The 19,852-nt window shown below is 40.0% G+C and overlaps 1 pseudogene; it reads left to right on the top strand.

Annotated features, from left to right (window-relative positions):
* The first annotated feature begins 9,806 nt into the window (after window positions 1-9,806).
* LOC113905022 overlaps window positions 9,807-19,852 on the top strand; it is a 147,183-nt pseudogene continuing 137,137 nt past the window's right edge.

Below are 19,852 nucleotides of genomic sequence, written 5' to 3'. Positions count from 1 at the left end.
TAACAGATGGAGAAATATACCATGTTCATGGATTGGAAGAATCAATATAGTGAAAATGAGTATACTACCCAAAGCAATCTATAGATTCAATGAAATCCCTATCAAGCTACCAACAGTATTTTCCCCAGAGCTAGAACAAATAATTTCACAATTTGTATGGAAATACAAAAAACCTCAAATAGCCAAAGCAATCTTGAGAAAGAAGAATGGAACTGGAGGAATCAACCTGCCTGACTTCAGGTTCTACTACAAAGCCACAGTCTTCAAGACAGTACGGTACTGGCACAAAGACAGAAATATAGATCAGTGGACCAAAATAGAAAGCTCAGAGATAAATCCACGCATCTATGGACACCTATCTTAGACAAAGGAGGCAAGAATATACAATGGATTAAAGACAATCTCTTTAACAAGTGGTACTGGGAAAACTGGTCAACCACTTGTAAAAGAATGAAACTAGAACACTTTGTAACACCATACACAAAAATAAACTCAAAATGAATTAAAGGTCTAAATGTAAGACCAGAAACTATAAAACTCCTAGAGGAGAACATAGGCAAAACACTCTCCGACATACATCACAGCAGGATCCTCTATGACCCACCTCCCAGAATATGGGTAATAAAAGCAAAAATAAACAAATGGGACCTAATTAAACTTAAGAGCTCCTGCACAACAAAGGAAACTATAAGCAAGGTGAAAAGACAGCCTTCAGAATGGGAGAAAATAATAGCAAATGAAGCAACTGACAAACAACTAATCTCAAAAATATACAAGCAACTCCTGCAGCTCAATTCCAGAAAAATAAATGACCCAATCAAACAATGGGCCAAAGAACTAAATAGACATTTCTCCAAAGAAGACATACAGATGGCTAACAAACACATGAAAAGATGCTCAACATCACTCATTATCAGAGAAATGTAAATCAAAACCACTATGAGGTACCATTTCACGCCAGTCAGAATGGCTGTGATCCAAAAGTCTACAAGCAATAAATGCTGGAGAGGGTGTGGAGAAAAGGGAACCCTCTTACACTGTTGGTGGGAATGCAAACTAGTACAGCCACTATGGAGAACAGTGTGGAGATTCCTTAAAAAACTGGAAATAGAACTGCCTTATGAGCCAGCAATTCCACTGCTGGGCATTCACACTGAGGAAACCAGAATTGAAAGAGACACATGTACCCCAATGTTCATCGCAGCACTGTTTATAATAGCCAGGACATGGAAGCAACCTAGATGTCCATCAGCAGATGAATGGATAAGCAAGCTGTGGTACATATACACAATGGAGTATTACTCAGCCATTAAAAAGAATACATTTGAATCAGTTGTAATGAGGTGGATGAAACTGGAGCCTATTATACAGAGTGAAGTAAGCCAGAAAGAAAAACACCAATACAGTATACTAACGCATATATATGGAATTTAGAAAGATGGTAACAATAACCCTGTGTACGAGACAGCAAAAGAGACACTGATGTATAGAACAGTCTTTTGGACTCTGTGGGAGAGGGAGAGAGTGGGATGATTTGGGAGAATGGCATTGAAACATGTATAATATCATATATGAAATGAGTCGCCAGTCCAGGTTCAATGCACGATACTGGATGCTTGGGGCTGGTGCACTGGGACGACCCAGAGGGATGGTATAGGGAGGTAGGAGGGAGGAGGGTTCATGATGGGGAACACGTGTATACCTGTGGCAGATTCATGTTGATATATGGCAAAACCAATACATAAATGTAAAGTTAAAAAATAAAATTAAATTAAAAAAAAAAAGAATGTGAACATGGAAATGCCTTTACTGATAAGCAGTTTTAATAGCTTATGAGGGTTTATTTGCATACACTGGTAAAAACAATTCACCAAAAAGTGATAACCATCTGCTGTACTCCAATGTACAGCAAGTTGTTTAAAACAACTTACATTACCCATAATGAAACCCATAACAAAACATATGAATACCAACAATCAAACATGAATGATGCAACTATGATCCATATAAAGAGAAAGAGGTGCATTTGAGCATCCAACCATCCTACTCAACATAAATGTCCAAACCATACAGAACACGGAGCAAAGATCAGAGCTTGTTAAAGGCATGCTGAACTGGTTAGCTAAGGGTTATGCACAGTTCATAAGACAAGTCCAACCCTTGTGTGATATGTGTACATGATGAAATTCTGAACTCATGGTTACTTAGAATAAAACACAAACTCATTTTCCAGTTATTATATCTAGGTAATTATTTTTTATTATTTACCCTTCTTTTTAATTTAATTTTTAATTGATTTATGTTTACATTCCATCAGGAAACACGTGTACCAAATTCTGAGAGTACAATGGTGAACAAATGCACTGCTGTTCAGGTGGTACTTATCCAGTAAATGGATCAGAGAAGTAAAATTAAAACATCATTCAATGTACTTTACTCTGCTATTAGTATAATGCCACAACTTGATAATTGCTATTCTAGGAGTATACAACAAGTCTTCAACTCCCGAAAATTCTTCCTTGGAGACACTTTTTATTCATCTCTGTTAGTTCACATTCCCATTGCCAAAGCTGGTTATTTATTCCTCTTTTTGATTCCCCTTTTTGTTGCCATATCCTTTCACTTAATCAGTGAATATTTACACACTGAGTCCTGAAGGTACAACAAAAAGATGAACAAGATACTGCCCTCTAAGAGCTCCTATGCATAGTGCCTTACTGTGCAATAATTCTACACATTGGTAAGTGCTACACTGGGACTATTCAACCAGTCTCTAAATGCTGCTAATTCTTCCTTGGCAAAACTCTTCCACATCTTTTGTTTGAATTCTCATCGACATTGCCTCTGTCAATGGCCTCAGTTCAGTTCAGTCCCTCAGTCGTGTCCGACTCTTTGCGACCCCATGAATCGCAGCACGCCAGGCCTCCCTGTCCATCACCAACTCCCAGAGTTCATTCAAACTCATGTCCATTGAGTTGGTGATGCCATCCAGCCATCTCATCCTCTGTCATCCCCTTCTCCTCCTGCCCTCAATCCCTCCCAGCATCAGAGTCTTTTCCAATGAGTCAACTCTTCGCATGAGGTGGCCAAAGTACTGGAGTTTCAGCTTCAGCATCAGTCCTTCTAATGAACACCCAAGACTGATCTCCTTTAGGATGGACTGGTTGGATCTCCTTGCAGTCCAAGGGACTCTCAAGAGTCTTCGCCAACACTACTGTTCAAAAGCATCATTTCTTCAGCGCTCAACTTTCTTCACAGTCCAACTCTCACATCTATACATGACCACTGGAAAAACCATAGCCTTGACTAGATGGACTTTTGTTGGCAAAGTAATGTCTCTGCTTTTCAATATGCTATCCAGGTTGGTCATAACTTTTCTTCCAAGGAGTAAGCGTCTTTTAATTTCATGGCTGCAGTCACCATTTGCAGTGATTTTGGAGCTCAAAAAATAAAGTCTGACACTGTTTCCACTGTTTCCCCATCTATTTCCTATGAAGTGATGGGACCAGATGCCATGATCTTCATTTTCTGATTGTTGAACTTTAAGCCAACTTTTTCACTCTCCACTTTTACTTTTATCAAGAGGCTTTTTAGTTCCTCTTCACTCTCTGCCATAAGGGTGGTGTCATCTGCATGAGGTTATTGATATTTCTCCTGGCAATCTTGATTCCAGATTGTGCTTCTTCCAACCCAGCGTTTCTCATGATGTATTCTGCATATAAGTTAAATAAGCAGGGTGACAATATACAGCCTTGACGTACTCCTTTTCCTATTTGGAATCAGTCTGTTGTTCCATGTCCAGTTCTAACTGTTGCTTCCTGACCTGCCTAGCCAAGCCTTTGTTGCTGAAATATTACTGTACAGGCCTCCTCACTGCGCTCATGGCTTCATTCTTTCTTTCCAATCATCCTTTACACTCACGGCTAAGAACTGATTTACAGAATTTATAAATAAATATATAATTATACAATGCTACCATAGCTATTAAGTAAAATCTTAAAATTCTCTGAAGAAGGTTAAGTGAGACTTTCAACATAAGGGAGGCAAGAAACTCTTTTCTTAGCAAGTAATGACCAAAAATCAGAAAGTCATTTCAGAAAATTGAGTAGGAGTTAACCAGGCAAAAATTAGTAGGAAAAACATTAGAAACAAATGAATTAACCTATGCAATAATCCTAATGAAAGAAAGTTTAATGAATTAGTGGAAAATAAAGAAGTCAATCTGACAAATACTAAGTGTAGTTGCAGAAACAGCGATGGTAGAAGTAATCAAAGTGATGCTGTCATCATACACTCAACTGGAAAGCCCCTTCCTCTCCCTGATGGAAACCTTCAAGTCTCCACTCAAATAGTGTCTTGATAAAACCAACTTTATATGACTTGGTATATTTTCTGTACTTAATCCCTTTTCCTTTTCACAACAGGTATTAGGGCACGGAGTAATTTTAAGATCTTTCTCTAGGTTATAAGGTTAAAAATTAATAGGGGAGGAACCAGAATGAAAGTATTATTTTGTTTCAAGTATCTTATTTTTATTAAAAATTTAATAAATTTGCATGATAAAATTAATTAAGAACAAAAGAATATACTATCAAAATATCTCCCTCTCAGGGTTGACCTCTGTTCTTCCCCACTTTCCTGGCCCAAAGGCAGTGACTACTATCAGTTCTTTGTGTATCTTTCAAAAAATTTACTGTTTGCACATTTTATATGTATGTGTATAGTATTTAGGTCTATAAAATATATTTAATTTGTATACTGTGTATACAGTTTCTTTCATCTTGCTTTTTTTCAAATAAAATTTTATCTTGAAGTTTATTCCACATTAATATATTCACAGTTACATAGTATTGTAAGGGAGACAGGACCCCATTGGGCTTTCCCAGGGACAGGCCTTTCCCCATATCTCCTGCTTTAGCTCCTCCCTGAAGTACCTAGATAATAGTATTTGATCAACATTTCCTGAGTTGTTTTGCAGATGTGAAAAAACTTCCATCTCTTCAACAGATGGAAGATGTTAACTACTTGACTCCTTCTGGAGCCTAAGGACCAATTATGCTAACCCCTGTGACACTACCCTGTTACCTTACCATTCAGAGAATTGTGCACAAGTTGATCACAGACACTGCAACAGCCCTCCCTTACCTGGCCTTTAAAAGTACTTTGCCACAACCTTGCGGGGAGTTCAGGGCTTTTTAGGGCATAAACCTCCCGTCTCCTCACATGGCCTTGCAGTAAACCTTTCTCTACCCCAAACTCCAGCGTTTCAGTTTGCCTGGCCTCATTGTGCATCAGGCACATGAACTGGCATTAACGGTATTCAATGGAAATCTACAATTTTTAATCAGATGTCTATTGATAGAATTAAGATAATTTTATATTACTCTACTATTAAAAAATATGCTATAATAAGAAAGAGTTTAACTTTTCCTGTGTTTAAGATTCTGTGACTCTTAAAGCCTGAATCACTAGCTCTATCTTGTACTGCTCTCTGCTGCTGCTGCTGCTGCTAAGTCGCTTCAGTCGTGTCCAACTCTGTGCAACCCTATGGACAGCAGCCTACCAGGCTCCTGTCCACAGGATTCTCTAGGCAAGAATACTGGAATGGGCTGCCATTTCCTTCTCCAGTACTGCTCTCTAGGCTTTTCAAAAGCCAGTAGCCTCAATTCACTTGATCAACCTCTGGGTTGGTCATTATAACAATGACCAGCCTACTATTAGCAAAAAAATAAAAAGATCATACAAGAGAGGAAGCCTGTTTGAGTCTTTTCAGCAGTTTTCTTTTTCTTCCATCCTGGATTTTGTGTATGTTGTTTAGTCACTGCTGCTGCTGCTGCTGCTGCTAAGTCGCTTCAGTCGTGTCCGACGCTGTACGACCCCATAGACCGTGGTGTCTAATTCTTTGCGACCCCATGGACTGTAGCCCTCCAGGCTCCTCTGTTTGTGGAATTTCCCAGGGAAGAATACTGAAGTGGATTGCCATTTCCTTTTCCATGGGACCTTCCCGAATCAGAGGTCAAACCTTTGTCTCCTGCTTGACAGGTGGATTCTTTATCACTGAGCCTCCTTGGAAGCCACAATAATTATATAAATGCAGTTTAAAAAGAATGCAGAGCAATACGAATTTCATTATACAGGTAATCTTCTCTATGATTGTAACAGAAGGCAACAGTGTGACAATAGTTGAAAGAAATTACCACAGTCTACCTTCTTCCTGCAGTAAGACTAGTTCAGGTCCCATGACACACAGCTTGGCCTCAAAGATAATTTAGCTTTCCTCTGCCCCCTTTTTCTCTTTCCAGATTTGCTTCTAAAGACTCCATCTGGCCTCCATTTCCTTTCTTATTCAATTTTTTTTGTCCAGTATTATTGTTCAATCGCTTTGCTAGGAGTTCAGATTCATTCATTCCAAGCATTCTTAAGCTCTTTTCACAAGCCCCAGTGTTCAACACAAACATGGACAGGATGGATGAATATTATAGGTTACAGATCTCTATGGCCAAATTTTAAAAGTCTCATAGGACCCACTATCTTTTCCAGTGAGGTCTTATTGTCTGATTAATCTACAAAAAATAGATATTAAGAGGCTTCTGAGCCAAAGCCAGGAACCAGTGAAGTTTGTGCATAGCAACTACTTAGTCTTAAATGCTTAATTGTTTATTTGTTCAATGCCTAGCTTCCCTCAATCAAATGTAAGCTTTAAGAGCACAGGGACTTTGTTTTGCTTATTTCTGTCTTTGAGCGTCTATAACAATGCCTGGCATTGAGTAATTACTCAATATTTGTTAATGAACAATTACTGATTATTGAGAAGGTTATTATGATATTCATGATACAGTAGTATATATGCTGTGTGTGTATGTTAATCTCTCAGTTGTGTCTGACTCTTTGTGAACCCATGGACTGTAACTAGCCAAGCTCCTCTGTCTTTGGAATTCTCCAAGCAAGGATGCTGGAGCGGGTAGCCATTCTTTTCTCTGCGGGATCTTCCCAAGCCAGGGGTCGAACCCAGGTCCCCTGCATTGCAGGCAGATTCTTTACCATCTGAGCCACCAGGGAAGCCCCATATATGCTATAATAGAATATATTAACATCCTTGTTAATATATCCCATCCTGTTCATACCAATCCTGTAAAATAAGCGTATTTGTCTAAGCAATATGGAAATGGAAACTCAAAGAGTTTAATAAAATTGCAAGGCATCAGCAACCAGAGAGTTCCAGTGCTGGGATTAAACTTAGGTCACTCAGGTCACTCAGAATCCAAAACACTTGTGCTTTTCTCTACACAATACCGCACTCCTCGAGTATGGTTTTCCTTTCTTGAACTTCATCCTATTGGCATCTGACATTCCTTAGGGACTCAAAGAGTAGTGGAATCAAGAAAGGTCAGGTACCCTTGAGGAAGGGCAGGAAGAGGAGCAAAGTTGAGCCCAGACACTGGGGGAAAATACAGGTGCCAGCCCTTTATGTGGCCCTGAGGACCAAAGAGGCACAGCTGGGAACAGATCTCCTGTCACGACTGGGTGCAGGGCCAACCCATCTAGTCTGCTCACTCACACCAGACACAGGCTGCAGTGACCTGGTTTCAGGTCCAATCTTTGACAACTCATCCAGGAAAGGGAGTAAGACTCCCTGGTACTTTTTCTGGTTCTTCTGAAAGCAGAGCCAGAGTTTGTCAAACACTCAGGGGCCTGCATGAAGCACAGGTATCAGGTAGAGCTGAACAAGGCAGATCTCCCTACTGGGCACAGGTAAGGATCTCATCAAGGGCCAAATCAACCCAGGCCTCTCTCAAGGTTCAGGTGCTCAGCTAGGCAAGGTTTGGTGGAACACCTAATTCTATTCCTCCGTCCACACTGGGACAATCTTATCAGTATTCCCCCTTCCTGAGCTACAGTTTCCCCTTTCTGTGTCATAAGTTATGTCTAAGACAACAAGCAGATTGAGATTACCCAGGGTTTTGTTTTTTTTCTCCAATTCTGTCCTGTAAATCTTTCTGGGTCAGAAAACTTCCAGTCACTGTAGCTTTGACAGAACATATATCTCCTGAGGTCTTGACTGTCCTCTAATTAACTCAGAGAAGACTTGCTTAAGCAGAACAAGACAGATCACAACAAGTACACTATTTCCTTAGGTCACTTCTGTGGGTACAGAAAGGCTAGAAGAGTGGGTTCCTCTTCCTAGGACAGTCAGTGAATGATTAGAAGAAGAATGTTTTTCTGGAAGTTCTGGAGGGGCTGGCAGGAGCCAGAAAGGTCTTTTGAGTGTGATATGTAGTCTTGCCTTTTTGTTTTTATTTATTACCTGTCTGACTGCTTAAAAGATAGTTTCCCTATTCTAAGATTTATCTTAAAAATAAATGACAAAGATCAAGGCATATTGGTATATTTCCATTTGTGTGTCTTAATACACACCTGTGAATCTGTGTATTAAGGAATGCTTTCAGTTTAAAAAGTTAGCTCCGTGATTTTTACTTTTTCCTAATTCTTTACTTTTATAATATTGTCACAATAAAGTGCACCCTAGGTGTTCTGCACACCTTCAGCCAACTTCATTTTCATCCTCATTTCTTAGAAAGCCATCAAAGGCTTTACTAGGTATCCCTTCTCCTTATACATTACCCCCACCAAGATGCTGTATATTTACTGTGTCAAGACCTTCTCTGTGATTTTAATATAATTGATTATTTAAATATATCCTCCATTAGATTCTAAACTTCATGGAGGAAGAAAGCTTCACATCACCAGAACCTCAATAGAAGTGGAATAGATACTGAATTTTTCCATATGATTTAAGAGTCTCTTATTTAATATAGTCCAGGTTAATTTTTTACAAATATTATCTTTTGAACATTCCCTCTAATCTTCCTCATATTTTTCACAGGATTTTTCTGAGGATCTGTTTCTTTTTTCCAATCTGTCCACTCTTGAAAGAGACATAGTTGGACTCTCCTGGGACACACTGTTTATCTACTTAGGTGTACTACAATACTCCTCTCCTATCTTAATGTTGAAAGCCAGTGGATATTCTGAATTCTGACAATCACTTATAGCTTTGCTGGAATGAGGAGAAAGATCCTAAGATTGTTACCTCATAATCTGGTTAGGCAAGAAGGAATAAGCATTATATGACTAGAAGTATTCTACAGTTCTTATATTGAAAGGGGAGAGAAAGTGCATTAAAACGACTACAGTCTGTAGATACCCTTCCTTTGCACCTCACTGCCACATTTTCTACTACTTTAAGTCACGTCAAAACAAAACATGATAAAACAATTGACTTTTTCTACTCTATACCCTCTCAAATACTCTTAATGTTTGCAGTCCTTAAATGTGCACATAAAGGTAAATCCTAATTTGGCAGTAGATGGAGAATATAAACACCATAATTCTTTAAAGAAGGGGAGATATATAATAGGTACAAATGGAAAATTTCTACTATTTTTCCATCTGAGTCCACTCCATTGCCTCAGGACCCGATTCACTTAACCCCACTACAAAGGGATTAAATGTGCATCAGAAAATGAATGTATATAGATCTGATCCAAGTTGTTTTAGTAAATGTGGTAACAAAGTAGAAAATGGATCATAAAGAATAAGAGTGGGGAAGGATGAGACATTGCCCATTTCAGAACTCAGACTCCATTCTTTCTTCCCTGTGTTGATTCTTAGATAACACAAGGCACTTTCTGTTACAACTGAGATCCTGATTGCACTTCTTTCCTGACACTAAGAAAGAGTCTGAAAACAAATCCAGAATCTGACTCTTCCAATCACTGGTCTCTCTCCATGACCACACCTACATTCATTTATCAATGGCTGAAGGAAACTGGACAAGAGTAAGTGAGTTTATCCTCATGAGTTTCTCTTCCTTACCTACTGAAATGCAATCACTGCTCTTCCTGACATTTCTAGTCATCTACCTGGTCACTCTGCTGGGAAACAGCCTCATCATTCTGGTTACCTTGGCTGACCCCATGCTGCACAGCCCCATGTACTTCTTCCTCAGGAACTTTTCCTTCATAGAGATTGGCTTCAACCTAGTCATTGTGCCCAAGATGCGGGGGCCCCTGATTGCCCAGGACACAACCATCTCCTTTCTTGGCTGTGCCACTCAGATGTATTTCTTCTTCTTCTTTGGGGTTTCTGAATGCTTCCTCCTGGCCACCATGGCCTATGACCACTATGTAGCCATCTGCAGTCCCTTGCACTACCCAGTCATCATGAAGCCAAGGACACGTGCCAAACTGGCAGCCTTCTCCTGGTTTCCAGGCATTCCCGTGGCTACTGTGCAAACCACGTGGCTCTTCAGCTTTCCATTCTGTGACACCTGTGGTTTTAGAAAAGGCAGAGGAACCAGAGATCAAGTTGCCAACATCCGCTGGATCTTCGAAAAAGCAAGAGAGTTCCAGAAAAACATCTATTTCTGCTTTATTGACTATGCCAATGCCTTTGACTGTGTGGATCACAATAAACTGTAGAAAATTCTGAAAGAGATGGGAATACCAGACCACCTGATCTGCTTCTTGAGAAATGTATATGCAGGTCAGGAAGCAACAGTTAGAACTGGATATGGAACAACAGACTGGTTCCAAATAGGAAAAGGAGTACATCAAGGCTGTATATTGTCACCCTGCTTATTTAACTTCTATGCAGAGTAAATCATGAGAAACGCTGGGGTGGAAGAAGAACAAGCTGGAATCAAGATTGCCAGGAGAAATATCAATAACCTCAGATATGCAGATGACACCACCCTTATGGCAGAAAGTGAAGAAGAACTAAAAAGCCTCTTGATGAAAGTGAAAGTGGAGAGTGAAAAAGTTGGCTTAAAGCTCAACATCCAGAAAACTAAGATCATGGCATCCAGTCCCATCACTTCATGGGAAATAGATGGGGAAACAGTGGAAATAGTGTCAGACTTTATTTTTTGGGGGGTCCAAAATCACTGCAGATGGTGACTGCAGCCATGAAATTAAAAGACACTTACTCCTTGGAAGGAAAGTTATGACCAACCTAGATAGCATATTGAAAAGCAGAGACATTACTTTGCCAACAAAAGTCCGTCTAGTCAAGGCTATGGTTTTCCCAGTAGTCATGTATGGATGTGAGAGTTGGACTGTGAAGAAAGCTGAGCACCAAAGAATTGATGCTTTTGAACTGTGCTGTTGAAGAAGACTCTTGAGAGTCCCTTGGACTGCAAGGAGATCCAACCAGTCCATTCTGAAGGAGATCAGCCCTGGGATTTCTTTGGAAGGAATGATGCTAAAGCTGAAACTCCAGTACTTTGGCCACCTCATGCGAAGAGTTGACTTATTGGAAAAGACTCTGATGCTGGGAGGGATTGAGGGCAGGAGGAGAAGGGGATGACAGAGGATGAGATAGCTGGATGGCATCACTGTCTCGATGGACGTGAGTCTGGGTGAACTCCAGGAGTTGGTGATGGACAGGGAGGCCTGGCATGCTGCGATTCATGGGGTCGCAAAGAGTCGGACAAGACTGAGCGACTGAACTGAACTGAACTGAACTGAACATTTCTTCTTGCGACTTTTCATTGTGTTGATGAAATGAGAATTCCAGTGCATAACCTGAGGTAGAGGCTCAAAATATTAGTTCTTTCCATCTCTTCTTCCCATTTAAGTTCTGCTTAAAGGAATCTCCAGTGTAAACTCCATCTCAGTCTCAGACGGAGATACTGAAACTGATTGTGCAAAACTGAAGGTGTCTCAGACAGTAAAGAATCCACTTGCAGTGCAGGAGTCCTGGGTTCAATCCCTGGGTCAGGAAGATCCCTGGAGAAGGGAATGGCTACCTATTCCAGTATTCTTGCCTGGAGAATTCCATGGACAAAGGAGCCTGGAAGGCTACAGTCCATGGGATTGCAAAGAGTTGGACATGAGTGAGTGACTAACTTTCACTTTCACACACTGTTAAACAAAAGATGGAATTCAAGGATGCTTCCATCACCAAGCCAAGCGGAGAACATACTATGCCTTTCTAGACATTAGTATAGGTTTTATAATTGATGATATTGAATACATTAGAATCCAGGGTAAATATCCATCAATATGAATCTAGAAGAGCAAATGTAGAAAATTTACAGTGGTTGGGGATATAGAGTGGCTCCCATTTCAGAAGAACCTGAGGGATTTTCAGACTAGCCAGGAAGAATGCAAAGGGAAATTATGTCAGAAGCTTAATTTAGAGTGTCCACCATGGAAGTGGTAAGAATGAACCTAGGGAAGAGCTCCCATATTACTAGGAGCAGTTGTGGATTTTGCTGGCTCTGAAAGGGATTTGGTTGCATTCTGGTACCACTCATGAATATTGAAAACTTTAGAAGAGATTACAAATTACTAAAAATATCTCTCAGGTTTGGGGTCAGATATAATGGGGAAGCAGATCCAGGTTTTTTCTTAATTTGGTCAAATAGAGACTTGGAGTTGACATAATTTGAAATACCATTTTAGGGGAATATTTTTGAACCCTCAATCTGATTATCACAGACATGTTAGAATATATCCTTTATTGAGCCCTAAAACATGTGCTGCTTCAGTTCGTCCAGGATCTAGTAGTTATTAACTATATTTAGGTGTGGGGGGCTACCTAATTAAGAAACAGTCCAGTGGTGGAATGATTTTCCAGCAGCACTAGCTACCTCACATAACATTAATGAGGATAGATGAGAAAGGTCAGTCCCTCCCAGTGCTTGACATGAAGCAGGTATTCAACTATGAACTCTTTTCTCCCCCAGCACATAATTTGTTTGAAGGTCCAGTGTGTCCGAATAAGAGATATCAAATAGAGTGTCTTCAGTTGCAGTGTTCTTTCAGTGTTTACTTTGAACCTGAGTATTTCTATATGAGTGGAGGTTTTTTTTTTTTTGTTTGTTTGTTTTTTTTTTAACCAGTGCCTGTGTCTTCTCTATTGCTCTGCTATGGAGAGATCATAGAGTCTTTGTCTGATGTACCTTAGATTCTCACAACGTGAGCACATTTTCTATATGTGATAAGATTTCAGGAACTGATAAATTAACTAGGGGGTAAAGCAATCCCATGAACTCAAAATCAGATTCACAAACAAGTTTATTTCACCACATAGCTGCTGCTTGTTACTCAGGTCCACTCCCAATGCTGAGAACAGACTTTTGGTTTCATTTCTCAGTCTGATGTCAAAGTCCCAGAAATGTTTGTAACATAAATGTTTGTTAAATGATTAGTAAAGGATTTGAGGAGCCCTGTGTCAGGAATGAGAATGAATATACATTTCTTACTATAAATCATAATATCACACCAGGGATAGACACAGAGGCATCAGATCCCGCCTTCAGTGGCCTTCTCTCCCTGTTTGCCCAGCTACAAACAGTGGGGCTTTGCTTGCTGGAGGAGGTAGAAAGGAAGAGCATCCTCTTCTTCTCCTGTGAACCCTGAATTTTTCCTATTTCTGCTGTCTGTTCATATCTCCATCCTACTCACTTCAGAAAACATGGAGTTCTGAGGAAATTATCAGGTGGCATTACACTTGCATATGACAGGGATCTGAAAATTTGGGCTGATTTGTCCAGTTAAGAGATAGCTTTTATATCATTAGTCCCCACTCTTTTCTCACTACTTTCTAACTCTGTGATCTTGGATTTCATCTTTCAGTTTTTCTCTCCTCTTACCACTTTAAATTGGGTTAATCAAATGAGATAATTTCAGTGCTTTATATGAAGTAGCAACTCAAAAATTTAATTCTTTCCATCCCTTCTTCCCATTTAAATCTTGCTTAAAGGACCCTCCAGTGTATATTCCATCTCAGCCTCCTGTGGGGATGTAAAACAGAAGATGGAATTCAAGGAAGCTTCCTCCACCAAGCCAAGGGGAAAACCTCTTCTACATTTCCAGACATCATGCTGTGCTGTGCTGAGTTGTGTCCAACTCTGTGACCCTGTGAACTGCAGCCCACCAGGCTCCTCTGTCCATAGGGATTCTCCAAGCAAGAATACTGGAGTGGGTTGCCATTTCCTTCTCCAAGGGATCTTCCCAACCCAGGAATCAAACCCAGGTCTCCCACATTGCAGGTGGATTCTTTACCATCTGATCCACCAGGGAAGCCTATAATTTCCTATAATAGATGGTATTGAGCACTCTAGGATCCAGGATAAATACTCACCAATAAGGATCTGGAAGTGTCACTGTAGAGAACTTGCAGTGAATGGGGATTTAGGATGGCCCCCATTGTAGAGGATCCTGAGGAATTTTCAGAATGGCTGGGTAAAGGACAAAGGGCAACTGAGTCATAAGACTAACTCAAAGAGTAGCCACCAGGGTAGTGGTAGGGATGGACTTAGGGGAGCGCTTCCAGTAATATGGCAGCAACTGTGGACTTTGCTGACTCTGCAGGGGTTCACTTACATTCTGGTAATGCCAGTGAATATCGAGAGCATTAAAGAGATTGTTAATCACTACAGGTACTCCTGGGGCTTGGGGTCATATTTGAGGGAGAAACAGATCCAAGATTTTGTTAGTTTAGTCAAATAGAGATTTGGATTTGATGTAATTTGAGATGGCACCCCACTCCAGTACTCTTGCCTGGAAAATCCCATGGACGGAGGAGTCTGGTGGGCTACAATCCATGGGGTCACTAAGAGTCAGACATGACTTCACTTTCACTTTCACATTCATGCATTGGAGAAGGAAATGGCAACCACTCCAGTGTTCTTGCTTGGAGAATCCCAGGGATGGGGGAGCCTGGTGGGCTGCCGTCTCTGGGGTCGCACAGAGTTGGACAGGACTGAAGCGACTTAGCAGCAGTAGCAGCAGAGATACAATTTTAGGGGATCATTTTTGAACCTGGTTTATTGTTTACATATTCAATTCAAGCAATTATTCGATCTACCATGAAATGTATTCTGGGAGAGATCAAGATGGCAAAGTAGGAGGATGTGGAGCTCACTGTTCCCAATGAACACATCAGAAATTCATCTACAAGTGGAATAATTCTCACTGAAACGTAACGTGAAACTGGCTGAAGGAATATTATATAATCAAGGCTCTTAGAAAGATCTCATGTTATCAGGTAGGTTGGAAAGAAAAGTGATTGGGTTGGGACCTGTGCCCTTAGAATGGAACTCAGAGAAAAAGGGAGAGCCCACAGGTGGGCATCCACTCTGGGTCATGAGGAGGTTGAGTCACAGACTTGCCATCCTAGTCTTGAGGTCCTATGCATAGGGGAAAAGCCCCATTGGCTGATTGGAGAACTTTGAAGAACAGATAAAAAGGCTCCAGAAACCTCAGTTCCACTCATGAACAATTCCTCTCTCTGGGTGGAGGGACATCTGCCCTAGCGGATGCCTCACCATACTCCTCAGCCCCTACTGAAGTGAACACCCTGGCCCCATGCATTTTACTTCACAGAGTGGCATGGAACCTAGGGCTTTCAGGACCAGGGAAAATACTCAACCTTGCAATGCAGAGGCCATCCATTCCCAGGGCAGAGCACCAGTGGATGGGTGTCAGCCATTGCTGGCCCTTACTCAGGCAGTGCCCCACAAGCAGCCCAGACTTCTGATTGCAGTGCAGCTGCCAGGATGCTCATGACTGTCTCACTATGCATCCCAGTTCCAACGAAGCAAACGCTCTATCCACTTACTCTACAGTTTACACACCGTGTTAGATCTTGGGTAGCTATGACAGGGGAAAATGTAACCATGGGCTGTATCTGCATGGATACACAGATGCCTACAAAGGCAGAGCATAGGACCTCAGTAGGTGCATAAACCCCATTTACTTCCTCATTCCCTTTGTGGAAAAGGTTCTAGAACAGGCAGAAAGAAACCATAACTTTAAGGGGACAGAGCAAACACAAGACTGGCCCTAAGGACTTCCACATCAGCAACCTGGGATCAGATCCCACCCTTGGCCACTGAGTAGAGAGAAGTCCCACAATCAGAGAGGAAGTTCTTATAGCCTGCAGAAAGACTGCAGGCTGTAGCTCCACCATATCTAGTCCCACCTCTACCAAGGTGATAGCTGCCAGTACACGCTGAGGAAAGGCAGCTGATGTCCATGTCAAATTCAGCTTCTCACCAAAGGCACTGGACACATTTAATATGTATAGATGTTCTTCCCCAAAAGAATACCCCTTCAGGACCACAGTAACTGTTTCATCTAAATTGACAGAGGCAGAGAATGTTAAGCAAAAATAAAAATGCAGAAGAACTACTCTCAAATGAAAGAGGAAGAGACAACTCCAGGAAAAACAACAATAAAAACAAAATGAATAAAGAATTTACCAGATAAAGATTTCAGAAATTGGTAATAAAAATGTTAACTGAATGAGGGAAGATGATTGATCTAAATAGTGATCATTTCAATAAGGAATTAAATTATATAAAAAGATCCAATCAAAAATAAATAATTCAATATCTTAGATTAAAAAAAAAACACTAGAAAGAATGAATAGCAGACTAAGTGGTTCAAAAGAACACATACATGATCTGGAAGATAGAGTAATGGAAATCACCTAATTAGAACAGCAGAAAAAAATTCAAATTAAGAAAAAATGTTAGCAATCTATGAAATCTCTGGGAAACCATTAAATGTGCCAACATTCACATTATAGATGTTTCAGAAGAAGAAGAGAGAGAAGAAAATGGAAAGTGTATTTGAAGAAATTATGCCTGAAAACAACCTAAACCTGAAGAAGAAAACAGATATTCAGATATAGGAAGTACAGAGGGTCCCAAACAAGATAAACCTAAACAGACCCACACCAAGATACATCATAATTATAATGGCAGTAGTTAAAGAGAATTCTAAAGGCAGCAAGAGAAAAAGTTATATACAAGGGAACCTCTCTAAAGCTACCATCTGATTTCTCTGCAGAAACTTTGCAGGCCAGAAGCAAATGGCATAATATATTCAAAGTGGTGTAAAGGAAAACCCTGCAACCCAGGGTACTCTATCCAGTAAGACTGTCATTTAGAATAGAAGGAGAGTTAAAGAACTTAGACAAGCAAAACTAAAATAATTCCACAATAATAGACCTACCCTGAAACAAATGCTGAAGGGTCTTCTCTCAATGGAAAAGAAGTAAGAGTCATAGGAAAAGAAAAATCCCAACAGGAAAGACAACTATATAGTAAGGATTGAAGATCACTTCAACAAGCAGGTACACAGATTAAAAAACAAAAAATTGGCCAAGTAGTGTTCCATTTTATATAGGTACCACACCTTCTGAAGTAAGTCCAAAAGAGAAAAGCAAGTATAGTAACACACATATACATGTAATTTAGGAAAACTCTCCTGATGGACCTATTTGCAGGATAGAAATAAAGATGCAGATGTAGAGAATGGACTTGTGGACACATGAGGGGAATGAGAGGGAGAGATGAATTAATAGATTGGCACTGATACACGTACATCACCATGTGTAAAGCAGAAGCTGCTGTATAACACAGGAAGCTCAACCCAGTGCTCTCTGATGACATAGAGGGGTGGGATGTGATAAGATGACAAAATGAATTTTACAAACTCAGTGCCATCAAAGGCCAAAGCAATATGTCTGGCTTTTCTAAGGAAAGGTAAAATCTGTCATAACAAAACTGAGAATTCTTCAAAAGCATCATGCTTACCAGTTATCCATTGTGGTCATATTTCCACAGGGGAAAAATATATATAAAATAAATTTTTAGGGAATATAAATAACTTTAGGAAACTCCCCAATATTATGGGCTTCCCTGGTGGCTCAGATAGTAAAGGATTTGTCTGCAATGCAGGAAACATGGGTGGGAGCCACAGGAAAAAATATATATGTAAAATAAATTCTTAGGGAATATAAACAGTCTTTTAGGAAACTCTCCAATATTATTAGGTTGGTGCAACATAATTGTGGTTTCAGATTGTGAATTTTAAAGCATTGTAACTAGGCTCAAACACATCTTTATTAATCAAAATAGGAACCATTACAATCAACACGTTTTTCCCAATGTAAAATAAGTTTATTTATTCCTGTGGCATAAAACTGCATGCTTCAAGTTTTGAAAAACTCTTGGAAAGATTTTTCTGTCTCTTCTGGTTGTGGAAGTCTTTTCTCTGCAACAAGTTGTTGAGATGCTTGAAGAAGTGGTAGTCAGTTGGCAAGAGTTCAGGTGAATATTGGGCTTCCTAGCTGGTGCAGTGGTAAAGAATCTGCCTGCCAAGGCAAGAGACGTAGGTCCAATTCCTGGGTTGGGAAGATCCCCTGGAGTAGGAAATGGCAACTCACTTCAGTATTTTTGTATGGAAAATCATAAGGACAGCCCACTGGTGGGCTACAGTCCATGGGGCCACAAAGAGTTGGACACAACTGAGCACATTTGGAGGGTGAGGCAAAACTTTGTACTCCAATTCATTCATCAGTTGAAGTGTTGGCTGTGCGACATGTGGTTGGGCATTGTCTGGAGAAGAATTGGGGCCTTTCTATTGGCCAATGCTGGCTGCAGGCATTGAGGCTTTCAGGTTTTCAGTGCATCTCATCAATTTGCTGAGCATACTTCTCGGATTTACTAATGGTTTCGCTAGGATTCAGAAAGCTGTCATGGATCAGAACAGCAGCAGACCACCAAACAGTGACCATGACCTTTTTTTTGGTGCAGGTTTGGCTTTGGGAAGTGCTTTGGAGCTTCTTCTCAGTCTGACCACAGAGCTGTTCATCACTGGTTGTTGTATAAAATCCACTTTTCATTGCACACCACAATCTGATTGAGAAATGGTTCGTTGTTATTGCTTAGAATAAGAGAAGTTGACACTTCACAACAACGATTTTTTAAGATTTTGGTCAGCTTATGAGGCACCCATTTATTGAGCTTTTTCACCTTTTCAGTTTGCTTCAATTGCCAGTCAACCATAGAATGGTCTATATTGAGTTCTTTAGCAACTTCTTGCATAGTTATAAGAGGATCAGCTTTGATGATGGCTCTCAATTGGTCATCGTCAACTTCCAATGGCCAGCTACTACTCTCCTCACCTTCAAGGCTTTTGTGTCCTTTGGAAAACTTCTTGAAATACTGCTGCACTGTACATTCGTTAGCAGTTTCTGGGCCAAATGCGTTAATGTTGCAAGTTGTCTCTGCTGCTTTACAACCCATTTTGAATTTGAATAAGAAAATTGCTAGAATTTGCTTTTTGTCTAATATAATTTCCATAGTCTAAAATAAATATAAAATACATAGAAAGTAAGGTCATTAGCAAAATAACAGAAAGTGAGAAATGAGCTTTAAAATGATGTACAATATAACCACATTTATTTAAGAATGTATTCCAATATCTAAAAACAGCAAAGTTGAGTGATGCAAAACCACAATTATGAATAGCTTCTCTTTCTTTACTGATTTCATTTATTTTGTCTCTCTTTTTCTTCCTTGATGTGTTTCACTAGAGGTTTATCAATTTTGTCTCATCAAAGAACTAGCTTAGTTTCATTGATCTTTTCACTTGTTTTTCAGTCTCTATTTCAATTATTTCTTCTCCAAGTTTATTATTTTTCTTTTATGATCTTCAGGTTTTGTTTGTACTTTTTGTTCTCATTCCTCTAGGTATAAGGTTAGTTTGTTTATTTGAGACTGTTTTGTTTGTTTGTTTTCTTTAGGTAGGCCTATATTACTATACCCCTCCCTGTTAGAGCTTCTTCTGTTCTGCCTCATAGGTTTTGGAGCATTGTGTTTTCATTTTCAATTGTCTTGAGTTTGTTTTTTAGATTTTATCTTTGATTTCTTCAAGGAACCATTTGTTGTTTATTAGCAAGGTCTGTCTAGTCAAGGCTATGGTTTTTCCTGTGGTCATGTATGGATGTGAAAGTTGGACTGTCAAGAAAGCTGAGCTTCGAAGAATTG

The sequence above is a fragment of the Bos indicus x Bos taurus genome, chromosome 15 (genome assembly GCF_003369695.1).
Source record: "Bos indicus x Bos taurus breed Angus x Brahman F1 hybrid chromosome 15, Bos_hybrid_MaternalHap_v2.0, whole genome shotgun sequence".
Lineage (NCBI taxonomy): Eukaryota > Metazoa > Chordata > Mammalia > Artiodactyla > Bovidae > Bos > Bos indicus x Bos taurus.
This window is presented reverse-complemented; position numbering and strand designations above follow the sequence as displayed.